Source organism: Martes martes, assembly GCF_963455335.1.
Source record: "Martes martes genome assembly, chromosome: 5".
NCBI lineage: Eukaryota > Metazoa > Chordata > Mammalia > Carnivora > Mustelidae > Martes > Martes martes.
Window position 1 is genome coordinate 138,976,551 of NC_137892.1, and position 14,069 is coordinate 138,990,619.

Below are 14,069 nucleotides of genomic sequence, written 5' to 3' on the forward strand. Positions count from 1 at the left end.
TGCCTCTCCACTGAATGGAAACTCAGGAACAAAGTTGTAGACGACAAAAAAAGCCATCCAAAGACTAGCTTTGTCTGAAGCTCACACTTGAGCTGCTAACATCCTGGCACCTTTCACGGAAGTGATAATCCACAAAACAGGATTTGGCAGCAGCGAGTCATTAGCATTTAGCTTCTGAATGGGAACAAAAAGCAGGGCCAATTTTTAATAAGATACTCAAGGGGGAAGTTGGGTTCAGTTGGGTGGAAAAACATGATTAGTCACTGGCAGAACCCGGATTTGTAAATGACAGTGAGTAGGTTTCTTTTCTTACCCAGTGACTGATAAATGGAGGCATCCTGGGTGGCGGCCATCCAGGTGACTGGTGGGTTCAGGGGCGCCCTGTCTGGATTGCAGGTGGGCATCTAGGGGTTACCGAAGGCTTAGAGAGCAGATGGTGCCCCCAGTCAGCACACAACTAATGAAGAGCATGGTTGGCAGCCTCTAATTTCCTGGGTCCTGGATGGCTGGTAATGGAAAACACCTCCAAAGACAGTTTGCAGATCTGGGGGAGGTCGGGGGAGGCAAAGTAGTATAGGTGATAAACGCCACCCTCTCACACCAAAACAGTCTCGACAAAGTTAATTCTCAGGCCTTGGAGCTAACCCAAGTATCGGATAGTTTTCATATTTCCAGAGTTATATATTTTTGTAAGTACTGCTATAGCTAAATAAATCAACTCACTCATATATTTATACTATGATACCAGGGTATTTATGTGCCAGACAGTGTGCTGAGCACGAGAAACACATGGCAAATAAACAAAGCCCTCATGGATCTCTAAAGAGAAACCAGTGGTTCTTACGGGGGGTGACTCTGCCCTACTGAAGGGACATCAGGCAACGTCTGGAGATATTTTTGATCATTCCTGGGGTGGGTGGTAGGTGGTCGGTGTATTCTACTGGCATCTGATGTGTAAAGGCCAGAGATGCTGTGAAACCTCCTACGATGCACAGGACAGCTCCCGAAAACAATTATCTAGTCCAAAATGCCAATAATGTCAATATGTCAAAATGTAGACAGGGCCCAGGTTGAGAAACTCTGATAAACCGTAAAAAAAAAAAAAATGTATAATGCTAAAATATAATTCTATTAAAACAAATTGAAGACTGAGAAAACAACATGAGTCGCTTTTAATCTTTTTATTGAGCTATAATTCATATGCCATAAAATTCACCATTTTAGAATGTGCAATTGCGGTATATTCACAGAGTTGTGCAACCATCATCACTATCTAATTCCAGAACATTCTCACTGCCCTAAACAAATCCATATGCCCATTAGGAGTCACTTCCTGTTCCCATGTCCCCCCAAGCCTGGCAATCACTAAGCTACTTTCTGGCTCTATGGATCTGCCTGTTCCGGACATTTCACCAAGACAGAATCATATACAACAGATACCCTTTTATGTCTGGCTTGTTTTATGTTTGGCATGTTTTCGAGGCTCATCCATGTTGTAGCATGTATCTCTACTTCATCCCTTTCTTAAAAATATTCCATTGTATGGACAGGTCATATTATCTTTATCAATTTGATGGTTATGGACATTTGGGTTGTTTCTACTTGTCCTCTACGATGAATTGTACCGCTAGAGCTCTCCTGTGCAAGCGTTTGTGTGGACACCAGTTTTTAATTCTGTGGGGATATACCTCGGAGTGGAACTGCTGGCCCAGTGGCACCCGCACTGAACTGAGAAGCCCCTGACTAGTTTGTAAAGCAGAAACACCATTTCACCATGCCAGCGACGATACAGGAGGGCTCCAATCTTTCTGCATTCCAGCCAAGACTTGCCATTGCCTGGCAAATTTTAATTTAAGAGATGGGAATTTAATTACAACCTAAATTTTCCAGAGAAGCAACGTTTAAGTCTTTCTTAATGAACCCTTTGAAGTCGTTATTTCAGTTAATTATCAGCTGAAATTTCCCCTTAGAGGAATATAAAAGAATAAATGCAGAACAAATTCAGAATATCCTTTGGCATTGTCTCCACGTGGGCTTTTACTCCTCATTAAAAATAGGTATGGTCTTTCTTTTTCAAGACAAGAAACGTCATTCAAGAGTCTATATAGCAAAGAATCTTAGGAGAGAGGTTTTGTTGGCTTGTTTCTCTCTTCAGGCCGATCAAGAATTCAGTGGAAGAGGAAGGAAGGGGTATAAAAGCTTTCTACCTGCTCCTCTGACCCCCACCCCTCAGCCCTGTGACAGGAACACTCGTCACTGCTCAGGGACACAGCAGGGTAGGCTCTCTAAGAGCCTAAGTCTGAGCTACTCAGAGTCAAGTTTACAGACCAGGAGCTCATTACAAATGTAGGCTCTCAGTCCCCACGCTACATCTCCTGAATCCAAAGCCATGTTTACAACTTGCCAGCTAATCCACGTGCACATTCAAGTTGGAGAACCCCCACTCTAAGTGGAGGACAAGTTAAAAACCTCACACCACCATTTTTGCCACACTGCCCCTTGTTTCAAAGCTCTTGGGAAGGCACAATCCCCTTGGGCTTAAAACCAATCTCGTGAGTATGTTCCACAAAAAAAGGGAATCTACACTCTTTTAAGTTTCATTATAATAGGGAATGTTCAGCGTTGCTGCTACAACTCCGCTGGGCCATTGCACAGAGAAGTAACTGAAAGGAGCACACACAGAGCAGCCTGAAGATTTACATAATACCACTTTGATCCCTTTGCTGCTTACTGATATCAGGAATTTCTCTGCATTTGTCACTTGGAACGTTCCCAAAGTTTCTGTGCTTATGAGTTTTGTGACTCCCGATCTCTCTCTCTCTCTGCCACCACCCCCAGGGCACCCCTGGCCTCCACAATGAGTTCTGCTTTAACTCATTACATCCCCCAGCCAGCCTAAGGGAAGGATAACTATTATCCCCATTTCCCCCAAGAAGGACTTGGAAACAGAAGCACAGAGGAGTTTGGTAACTTGCCCCAAGTCCCAGCACTACGAAGCAGGGGAACTAACCAAGGCATTCTGCCCCTACGGCCGGCCGGTTATCACCGTGCGGGGTAATCGCACCATGTTAAATCACAGGCAAACTGGGAAACACTGCAATTTACCAGCTGTGCTGCTCTTTAAAAAAACAATGTTGAGGGGGTGCCTGGGTGGCTCAGTGGGTTAAGCCTCTGCCTTCGGCTCAGGTCCTGATCTCAGAGTCCTGGGATCGAGCCTCGCATTGCGCTCTCTGCTCAGCGGGGAACCCTCTATCTCTCTGCCTGCCTCTATGCCCATTTGTGATCTCTGTCTGTTAAATAAATAAATAAATAAAAATTTAAAAATAATGAAAAACAATGTTGATCCTTAAAAAAAAGAAAAAAAGTCTTTGACCAAAAAAGCAAATACAGACTCCTCACTGGGGCAGATTCGGGTTGTGCATGCTCCCGGATGGCTGGGAACGCAGTCTCAGCGCTGAAGCAAACACAGCCCGCCACAGAGCTTCCATTTCCTACAAAAGCACTCAGCGAGTTGTGCAAACCTTCCCGAAATAAATAAATGCCTCCAGAACCAGGCTGTAATATTTCTCCAGGCTCTTAACCCGAAGAGGATTTGAGCTGTTGCTCTTCAGAAGCCCATGAGTGATGGCCTGGAAAGTTCCTTCTATCTTCCAGATTAATAAACAATTCTGGTTTCTGACTGCCAGCTGAAACATATATTTGGAGGAAATACAAACTCACAAGCCTCCTTTTAGAACGACTCCAATTTTTTTCAGTGTACTCATTCATAGAGAACTTCTCTCAAACCCAACTGCCGCCCTTCACTGCAACCCCAGCTCCCGATCCCAAAGGGGCCGGCAGGCGGGTCAAGAATGCAACAGGCTGGCCACCTCATTCAGCCCTCCCACCCCTCCCACTGCCTCTGCAACCAACTCTCACTCCTCAAGTCAAGCAAACTTTTATGCCCACACAAAGAAATGACCACACAGCAAACTATACCGGCACGAGCCACACCCAGAGTCCCAGAGTGTTGGGAGGTTCCAGAAGGATCGGCTGATCCAACATCCTCATTTTCCAGATGATGACACTGAGGCTCAGAGAGGTTAGTAAAAATATGTAAAAGAGCAGGACTTGAATTCTCAGCCCTGGCTCGAAGAGCAGTTTCTCTCAAATAAATCCACATCTCCTTCTTTCCTTTTAAAACCCTTTATTTCCATGTGGTTCACATATACAATGGAATATTACTCAGCCATCAGAAAGGGTGAATACCCACCATGTGCACTGATCTGGATGGAACTGGAGGGGACTATGCTCAGTGAAATAAGTCAAGCAGAGAAAGACGATTATCAGATGGTTTCACTGATACGTGGAATGTAAGGAATAGCACGGAGGACCATAGGGGAAGGGAGGAAAATCTGAAGGGGGAGAAATCAGAGAGGGAGATGAACCATGAGAGATTATGGACCCTTGGAAACAAACTGGTTCTGTGGGGCGGGGGGGTGTAGCAGGGTGATGGGTATCGAGGAGGGCACATGATGTGATGAGCACTGGGTGTTATATGCAACTAATGAATCACTGAACACATCAAAAACTAATGATGTACTATACAGTGGCTAACTGAACGTAATAAAAAAAGAAAAAACAGGGGCGCCTGGGTGGCTCAGTGGGTTAAGCCTCTGCCTTCGGCTCAGGTCATGATCCCGGGGTCCTGGGATCGAGCCCCACATCGGGCTCTCTGCTCGCCAGGGAGCCTGCTTCCTCCTCTCTCTCTGCCTGCCTCTCTGCCTACTTGTGATCTCTGTCTGATAAATAAATAAAATCTTAAAAATAAAAAGAATAAACTGCAATTAAAAAAAAAAAAAGAAAGAAAGAAAAAACAAACAAACAAAAAAACAAAAAAAAACCTTTATTTTCCAGAGAGGAGTTGCTATGGTCAGTGAGGTTCAGAAACATTTCATGGCAATAATAACCAGCTTTCCATCATCCTAGAGAGCTTCAGCATCTCCCAAACACCTAAAAATCACCTATCCTTTAATTGCATTCTTTTGGTAAGACCTATTTCTGGAGGGGGAAGAAAGGATATTAGGTCATGTTAAATCAAAGAAGCTAAGTTATTCAGGATTAGGATGTCATCCCAAGTCATCCCAAGTCCTTCCCTGACCCTCCAGGCTTTACCTGAGGGGGCCTGGCTTCCACTCTGACCTCATCTTGTAGCTCTCCCCCTGTTTATTGGGCATATCAAACGCTCTCCCAACTCAGGGCCTTTGCGCCTGGCTGTTCCCTCCCCTGGAACACCAGTTCCAGGAAAGTGCATGGCCTGACCTCTGATTCCACTCAGCCATCTGCTCCTGGGAAGGGGTCTGCTCAAAGAGGCCCTCCTTTTCCAAGTTGATTCACTGTGGCCTCTGGCCCCTTCATTCTCTTCTGCACACCTGGTATTACGTTAAAGAAGCACGCGTCATCTGCCCCGGTTGACTGCACCTTCCAGGCAGGCACAGACTTTGTCTTGCCTGTTGCAATTTTCATGGTGCGTAGATGTGATTTTTTTTGAAAATGCAAATCTTTAGTTTTGAATTTGCTTTTCCAGTCTGAAGTTGCTGTGTTCTCTTAAACCAAGGCACACACATAAGCTGGCATGACAGTGTTTTTCTCAGGTTGTAATCTCAAAACTTAGGTTGTGAGAAGTTTGATTTTGTCTCCCAACATCGTATCATACTGTGATTCTCAAAGTGTGGTCCACAGAACAGCAGGATCACATCACCTGATGTATCTGTTAGAAATACAGATTCTTAGGATCCTGTCCAGACCCTGGGGTGGAGGCAGCGATGTGTTTTAAGAAATCCTTCCCAGGTGATTCTGAGACATATTCCATTTTTAGAACATTTGCATGACAGGAAGAAGTGTGAACTCAAAAGTCAGTGTTCTTTGGCTTGGGTCTCTACTCGGCCACTCTCAAATATGGCACAGTGAACGGACTCAAATTCACTGGCCTCAGTTTACTCCTCTGGTCCCTATGATCAAATGAGGCTTAAGCCACACTAGGTACTATAGGGGGATAATCCTTAATCCTACAAGATCTGGATCTCCATTTCAGATTATAATCTGAGGGTTAGGAAGGTAGGACTGCCCAAGAGTATCTAGTTATAAAAGCCTTGAAAACCAGAATTCCACGGGATCCCAGGGATCGACTCTACAGGCAACAGAGACAAACGGCTGCAGGCAGGGGAGTGCCGCCATGTGGCTCCCAGCCATTTCGGAAGCAGCTCCCGCAGGGACCTACTCACCGCCTCTGTTAGCAACGGATGTGGCAGAAAGTTTGAGGAAAGCAAACACTGGCTGCCTTCTCCCGCTCAATGTTTCAGATAGATATAATAAAAGGTGATTGGCATAAAGAAAATAAAGGGTGTAAAAATAGGATTACTGTCCTTTAAGTGCCTACCATGCGCAAACAGAATCAGCAGTGGGGCTTCAGGGACAGAGCTCTCCTGGGGACAAGGCAGCAAGGCACAGGGTGGTAGGGGGCGGGTACTGAGACAAAAGACCACTACTCAGAGCTAAGAAACTCCATGACATTTAAGCTGGGCATTGGCTCTTTTCCTGCAGGATTGTTTGGTTTCATAAATGTGGTCTGGAAATAGCACTTGGGCATTATGAAATCTCCATTAGGACAATGATTTTTCTCTTGCGTTCATGAAAGACCCCCAGACTCTAGAACCTAGAGCCTAGAATGGGAGTGATTTGCACTAATTCCCAAAGCTTTCTGACCCACACTCTCTGCTCATAAAGTACACCAGGGTGACTAAGAGCACTGTACAAGAAAAACCTATGGGAAACTGACAGGGTCTTTAAAATGGGTGAAGGAATAAACTGTTGAATGAATGACACACAGAAAAGTCCCTAGCCAGGTGGTGGGACGTGCAATATTAACATGGTTAATAACATCTCCTTTCTTATTAACTGGGTAAGATTGGGCTCTAACCCTGATAGTCTAACAACAGGGATAAGATACATACAGAGGTAACCAAGACCCATTATATCCCTGGAGGTTTAAGAGGGCAACAGTGAGAGCAAACTCAGTCACTTTGGAAATTAGGAAAGGCTTCATAAAACTGGGCCTTGAATAGTACCAAGGCTTGGTGGATGAGTGGTGGTTGGGGGGGCTGGGGGGATTTTGGAAAGTGTGAATTTCAGGGCCCCAGGTGAGAAAGTGCAAGTGTTTCTGAAGGCCGGGCACATGCCAAGGGATCTTACAGGCCTCCAACTGTAAGGTGCCTGACTGCTGTCAGCATGAGAACCTCCTGCTCCAGGAGGGCCCCCCAACACCACCTCTCTCTCCCTCTCTCTCTCTTCTCTTGGGTTTAGAATGAGCAGAGGTCACTGCACGCACTGAGATCAATGCCCATCCGCCCCTGCTCTGCTCTCTATCACACAGAACCACATTTCCCAGGCTCTCCTGACCTCTGAGTGTGGGGGTCATCCAGCCGGAGGAGGATATGGCCGGAGAAATGGAGGGAAGTGTAAAGCCAGACTCCCTCAACCTTGAGCCACAATGACCCATTTGTGTGTCTGAAGTCCTTTACTTTCAATATCCTTAACCCAGCTTCGGAAAGTTTTAAACTGAAAACTCCTGTGATCCTACCCATACTTGATCAATGTTGGATTTTTTTTTTTTTTTTAAGATTTTTAAGTAACCTCTACACCCAGCTTGGGGCCCGACCTCCAAACCCTGACATCATATGCTCCACCAACTGAGCCTGCCGGCACCCCTATCAATGTAATTCTTAATTTCCAAGTCTATTCTCATCAATTCGCACTACTGCAGTTTCAAGTCTTCCTTCCAAAGCACAATTTTGCACTAAGATCTGCTCAGCTTTAACATACAATATACTATTTGTCTTTAAAAACCCGGTGTGTTATGTTACTTTAACATAATTGACCTTAAGCCCAAATTTGTCATTTTATTTTGTACACAAGCATTACGTATACATATATGTACACGTGTGCCTGCTGGGGGTGGGAGGTGGGGTGGGGATCACCATGGCTCCCTGGGCCTTCCCCAGCCCACCTGGAACCCACTACTGGGTAAAGCCTGTCAGGAAGCTGGGGGCTATGGAACCTGGGGTCTCAGTGTGGAATGTTAAAACAGGAGTTCTTCTGAACCCCCCATCTATCACATAGGTGTGTTTGAGGGTGACGTCAGCATTTTCAAAGCTGTCCCGGTGATTCTGATGGCACTGAAACTCCAATAAGCTCTTAGAGAAGGGAAGGAAACCGTAATTGTGGTGTCACTGCTTTCCTTTTCAATGTGGGATACTGGCTCTATCCACGCTACGATCAACACCTACACTGTCCTCCTTAACCCCATACCCACCGCAGTCCACCCCGTCCACTTCTCAAGGCCACCTGACATCGCACCTCAGGCAGGAAATGTTTCTGGGCTACTCCGGTGAGGCACCGTCTCTCCCCAGCTCGAACCCCTTACAGTTAGTATTTTGAAGTTCGACACCTAATCATCGTCCCATGTTTTCACTCGTCTTGTCTTCTTGGACACTTGTCTTGTCTTCTCGTAGATGCTACGTATTTTGTGGGCTAAGGTGATTTTTCTTCCTTCTTTTGTGTACGCTTACAAGAGTTTGGAACATTTTACATGCAGGAAAGGGAGTAAGTACCTCCCAACTGGTAGGTTAATTGAACAAACATTTGGGCACAGTGGCAGGTAGGAACAGAAGTTTTATCACCTTCAAAAATCTAAGTGACCCAAAGCGAAGTGGATATGCAATAGAGCGATTAAACCCTTCAGTTTATCCCTCTGTCAGATACCAACAGGTTTTATGAAAGATCTAGGGTGGCTTTGCCTGGAAGGCAACTTCCCAGGGAAGGAGGCTGCAGTTAGGCATCAAGTATGGAGCAGTTTTAGGTAAATTAGTTTGGCGGCGCTCTGTGAGAGCTGGAGAAGGCAGCCCAGACAGCGTGATTTGCTGCTACGACTGAACTGCTGTATCCCTACTCTGAGAAAACAGGAAAAGAGTGCAACCAGCCTCCAGACAGAGAAGCCCTTTATTGTCCTGATTTGAATTCAAAGACTAACTCCCCTATTTTATATTTAAGCTCCATGGAGTCATCTAAAAACACGAGCACAAGTTTTTGCTTTCAAAACAAAAAGATCAGGTTTCTGAAATGTGGACCACATATCTACACCCTATATATGTCTGTACACACATGCCTGGGTGGTATTTTTTCAAATACCATAGTCCCAGCAGTGATTTTATTTAGTCTGGTTGTTCCTAAGGCAAACATACGTAACTTTAATTAAATGCACATCTAAATGTGGGGGAAAGCATCTTGAAGCAATTAGGCTGTTCTATGGTAAGAGGTTTTAGGGCAATGATATCCTGCCACTTCCTCACCTCCACCATGGAAAGAGAACAGATGGGTCAGGGAAGCCAAGCCTGACCCCGTAAACACAGGCTGCAGCTATAATTCTCTGCCTTGTTCTATTGTGTTCTCTTCTGACCCCAGACAGCACCCTTCTCTTACTTGTTCCTAAATGAACTCCAGTCATTCAATTGCTTTCTTTTTTTTTTTTTTAACCCCTCTCTGATCAGTTTTAGAGGCAGAAAATTTTCAGACAAAGTTTCTTTGCTTTCCCTAGAGGAAATGTGGCAGAAAGAAACTCAAAGTCTATAGAATTACCAAACCACCCTTCTGGTCATTGACATTGGGTTATGGAGGCTTCTGGAGAATGTCCACCAAGATGGCGGCCGTCGCCACCTCATTATTTCCCAGGATAAGCTGGTTCTCTAGGTAGTAAAGGCTGAGTATTTCTCTCTTTCAATTGCACTGGAAGTGGGGAGACGGGCAGCTTCAGGTTCTGCTGTTCACCAGAATAGTTCTTTCCCTCTTGAACCCCAAGTTAATCGACTCCTAATCAATTTACCCATGAGGTATCACTAACAAAGACTGTTTTCTCCGTAAGTGTCATGCTGAAAAGACACGTCCACAAATACTGACTGAATGCCTCTTCTCTGCCCGGAACTGTGGGAGACCCCAACGCAACAACAAAAATCACGTGATCCTCGTCTTCAGGGAGCTTACTGTGTTATAAGGGATTCAAGCCTTTCGGACAACAAAAGGGGTTTTTCAAAGCTCTAGAGCCCTTTCTGTTGTTCTTGATCTTTCGGTACAATAAGTCAAGTTGTAAATCAAGATTCCAGGATTTCAGAGAGAAGGAAAATCTTAAAAGGACTGAAAGCATCAGAACAGAGGCCTTCTGGACTGGACCCCGAACCTGGGCAAACAGGAGGGGACGGCAGGGAGCCAACAGCCCTGCGTCCAGAAGAAGGCCACGGGCAGGAGCAACGGCAGCGGGAGGCAAGTGGAGTCCGGGCAGGGCCAGGGGGAGGGCCCGGGAAGCCCAAACCAGGACAAGGTTGTCTGGCAAGAGGGAAACATTGTCCATTACTGAACAGAACTATAAAATGGGTTAGTACCAAAGCTTGTTAGAAAAGAGGCCTCCAGCCTAATCGGGCGGGGAGGTGGATAAGTCAAAGAGTAAACCCAAACGAGCAGGCAGAGAATGAGGCAAGGACCTAACCAAGTGTGTGCCTGGCCTTACCCTTTGGAGACGGCTGCCGACCCCTCCGTACACGACCACAAACGAACGCTAAGCCAGCAAACTCCACGGGGCCGGTGCAGCCAAGAGCCTCAGCAGAGGGGACGCGCTGCCCCACTCTGCCATGGACTCAGTTACTAGTCTGCATGCTACCCAGCCGATGCACGTGGCGAGAACAGGACAGGACGAAGGAGAAGTCTCCACAGCTTGAGAAAAATCTTCAAATGTGAGGAAGACACAGGTGCACTCGGGCAGAAATGCACGGATTCGACTAACCCAAATATGGAAGTGCAGACCTCCAGAGGTGAGGGGACAGAAGCCAAGGGAACAACACCGCTTGGGGTTCCCGTTACAACAGAGCTCTGGGCCGGGCACGATTCCATGCCGCCAAAGGGACAGGAGGCATGGTGTCCAACCCCACAGCACCCCCTTCTTCTGGATACCGGAACTACCAGGTTTGAATGAAACAATGAAGCAAGATAGACTGAACCCCGTGGGGCCTCTGACAATTCAACCCTTGCAGTTATCACTGAGCAACTTTAATCATCATAAGGACTATGCCAAGCAGAAAAGTTAACTGTTAACAGATGATTATTTATGAAAAATAACAGATGATTATTTATGAAAAATCTTCCACTGAAAAAATAATAAAAGACCTTCTCTTCCTTTTTTTAATAGTTCCTCTAATTTTCTACACAGAAGTCATCAAAGCAAAAAAAAAAAAAAAGAAAGAAAGAAAACAGAAAAAAGCAGACTTGTAAGTATGAAGGCAAGGGTAGAACTTAGAACTGGTTCTGGAGTTAATTCAGGGAGAGGCGGATCCCGTAAGCCTTGGTTTTACCATCTGCAAAACAGAGGGGGTGATTTTGGTCTAACTGTTGTACTCACTGCTGCCATTAAAAGATAAGAGAATGGGGCGCCTGGGTGGCTCAGCCAATTAGGCACCTGCCCTTAGCTCAAGTCATGATCTTGGGGTCCTGGATCAAGCCCCACATTGGGCTCTGAGCAGGGAGCCTGCTTTTCCCTCTCCTCCCTGCTTGTGCTCTCTCTCTCTCTCTCTCTAATAAATGAATACAATCTTTAAAAAAGATAACATAATGAAGAACTGACCTGTGCTACCGCAAGGATGAACTCTGAAAACCTTACACTTGGTTAAAAAAAAATAATAATAACACAGCCAAGGGGTCCAATAGTATGATTCCATTTATATTAAATCTCCGGAATAGGCAAATCCACAGAGACAGAAAGCAGATTAGTGGTTGCCAGGGGAAGGGAGGCAGGCTGGGGGGGGGGGGGTCACTGCTTAGGGAGCACAAGGTTTCCATTTGGGACAATGAAGAATTTCTGGAACCAAAGGTTGATGGTCACGCAACACTGGGAGTGTACTTGATGTCAATGAAATGTGTACTTTAAAATGGTTAAGATGGTAAGGTTGATGTTACATATATTTTCCCACAACAAGAGAGAGAAGTTAACTACCTGGCCATCTACTCGACCCATAATTAACATTTTATTAACAACAGGTACAAATTTATTAACGTGATCACAGGTGCGGCTAAGCTGCTAACCTAAATTTTCCACCTTCTTTTTTTGTGAGTGTTGTCTTGGACAAAACCATCAGAAACATCAACCCACGGTCTCTCCAGGAGGGATGTAGGAGACCGTGGGAGCTGGGATCAGCAGGAGCTCAGGGAGCTCGAGTGGGACAAGAAGCAGACAAGAAGAGTCCAAAACTCTCACGGCAGGTTTAGGAGTGTGGCCTCTGCCGCTGACGCTCAGAAGCCCAGACTCCAAATGGGGCTTCCTGGGGAAAAGGGTAATTAACGCGTTTGAAAAATATTTTTTGAGTATCTGTAAGCTGAGCAGGGGGCTAGATGGTGTCACTATAGGGATGAACTACAAGGTAAACAGTCCCTTTTGTCAAGGAAATTATAATCTAGACGGCAAGAGGGTTAAGAACAAAGCATTATGTAAGGTCGAGCAGGCAACTCACGCAACAGGATCATTGGCCAACAACTAAAGCCCGCCCTTTATTAGAGGCCCCACCTCCCGCATCAGAATCCACCAGGACATGCCCCTGGGCCCCACACCCGAGACACAGGCCTCCACAAAGTTGGGAAGTCAAACTGAGGCTGACGGGGAGGAGCTCAACCCGGGGCTTTGGCAGAGAGGACGAGCCTCGTTCTTAGGGAACCAGACTCCAACCTGAGTGAGAACACTTCCCTCTTCCCCCTGCAGATCAACGAGCCTGCCCCCCCACAACGGAACTGGTGTCCAGGCTGTGGGATTCAGCAGGGTCCAGGAAGAGGGTTTCATTGACAAAATTTTCAAATGTGAGGCTCCATCTTCTCCTGAAAATTTGCCTTTTATTCTCACTATCTGTCAGTCAATCTAGAGTCAATCTTGTCTCTGGATGATGGTGCTCTCTGGATGATGGTGCTCTCTGGTTGAACCGGCATGGGATGCTTTGAAAAATACTGATCCCTGGGCCTCTCCGTGGATGAAATGTTTCTGAACATCTGGAGTGCCTGTGGCATCAGTATGTTTTTAAAGTACCCCCACGTGAGTCTCGGCCAGGAGCTGCCAGGATCGAGAACCCACTCATCGAGGAGAAAGAAAGGGAACTGGCTTGATCAGGCTCCTACTGGGGGCCATCGCCAGCTCTTTACATAGGGTGCCTATAGCTACGAGGTGCCCCTTTCCTAATCTCTTGGACCCGTTCTGCCCGCAATGATAATGGGCCCTAGAAGCAGCACTCCACCTTGGAGGGACAAGTGATTAGGAACAGAAACCCCAGCTTCCTTACCCCTTGGGTTGGGTAACTCTCAGGCATACCTGGAACCTGGGGCATGAACACTAGTTCTGCAAGGGGCCAGAGAGTCCGTATGCTGGGGTCTGGAAGCCTTAACTCCACCGACCTGCCTTTGCGGGGCAGAAGCCGCCACGGCCAATGCTGCATAATGGATTTGGCTCTACAGCCCCCCCCAAAAAACTTTATTTACAAAAACAGACTGCGGGCCAGAGGTGGCCAACCCCTCCTCTGAGTCTAAAGAGACTCCCAAAGGTCTTAGCAGGATGGGGTTCCCGCTGCCCACAGCAGGAGCCCGTCAGTAACAAACCACTGGGCTTTCAGGCCTTTCCTGTGTGCTCCTGGGAGCGCTGGCTAGAGAAACAGCTCACACTCAAATCTTTGTCTCAGAACCTGCTTCTGGAGGCGCCTAACCAAAGTCAGGATCTTGTTTTATATTCAGAACCACACTAGTGGTTAGATATTATCATCTCCCATTGAAACTGAATAAATTAAGATTCAAAGGCTACAGGACTCATAAGTGACGAAGTCCAGATTAGAAGTCTGCTTAGCTACAAAGTCAATGACCTCTCTACAATATGACCAGAGTAAGGATGGATACAAATACACACACACACACACACACACACACACACACACACGCACACCTTAATCAAATCTATAATTCTA

General features: G+C 46.2%; 1 protein-coding gene across 6 annotated transcripts in view; it reads right to left on the bottom strand.

Annotated features, from left to right (window-relative positions):
- RAI14 (retinoic acid induced 14) overlaps positions 1-14,069 on the bottom strand; it is a 138,040-nt gene that overhangs the window by 39,523 nt on the left and 84,448 nt on the right. The window lies entirely within an intron of this gene.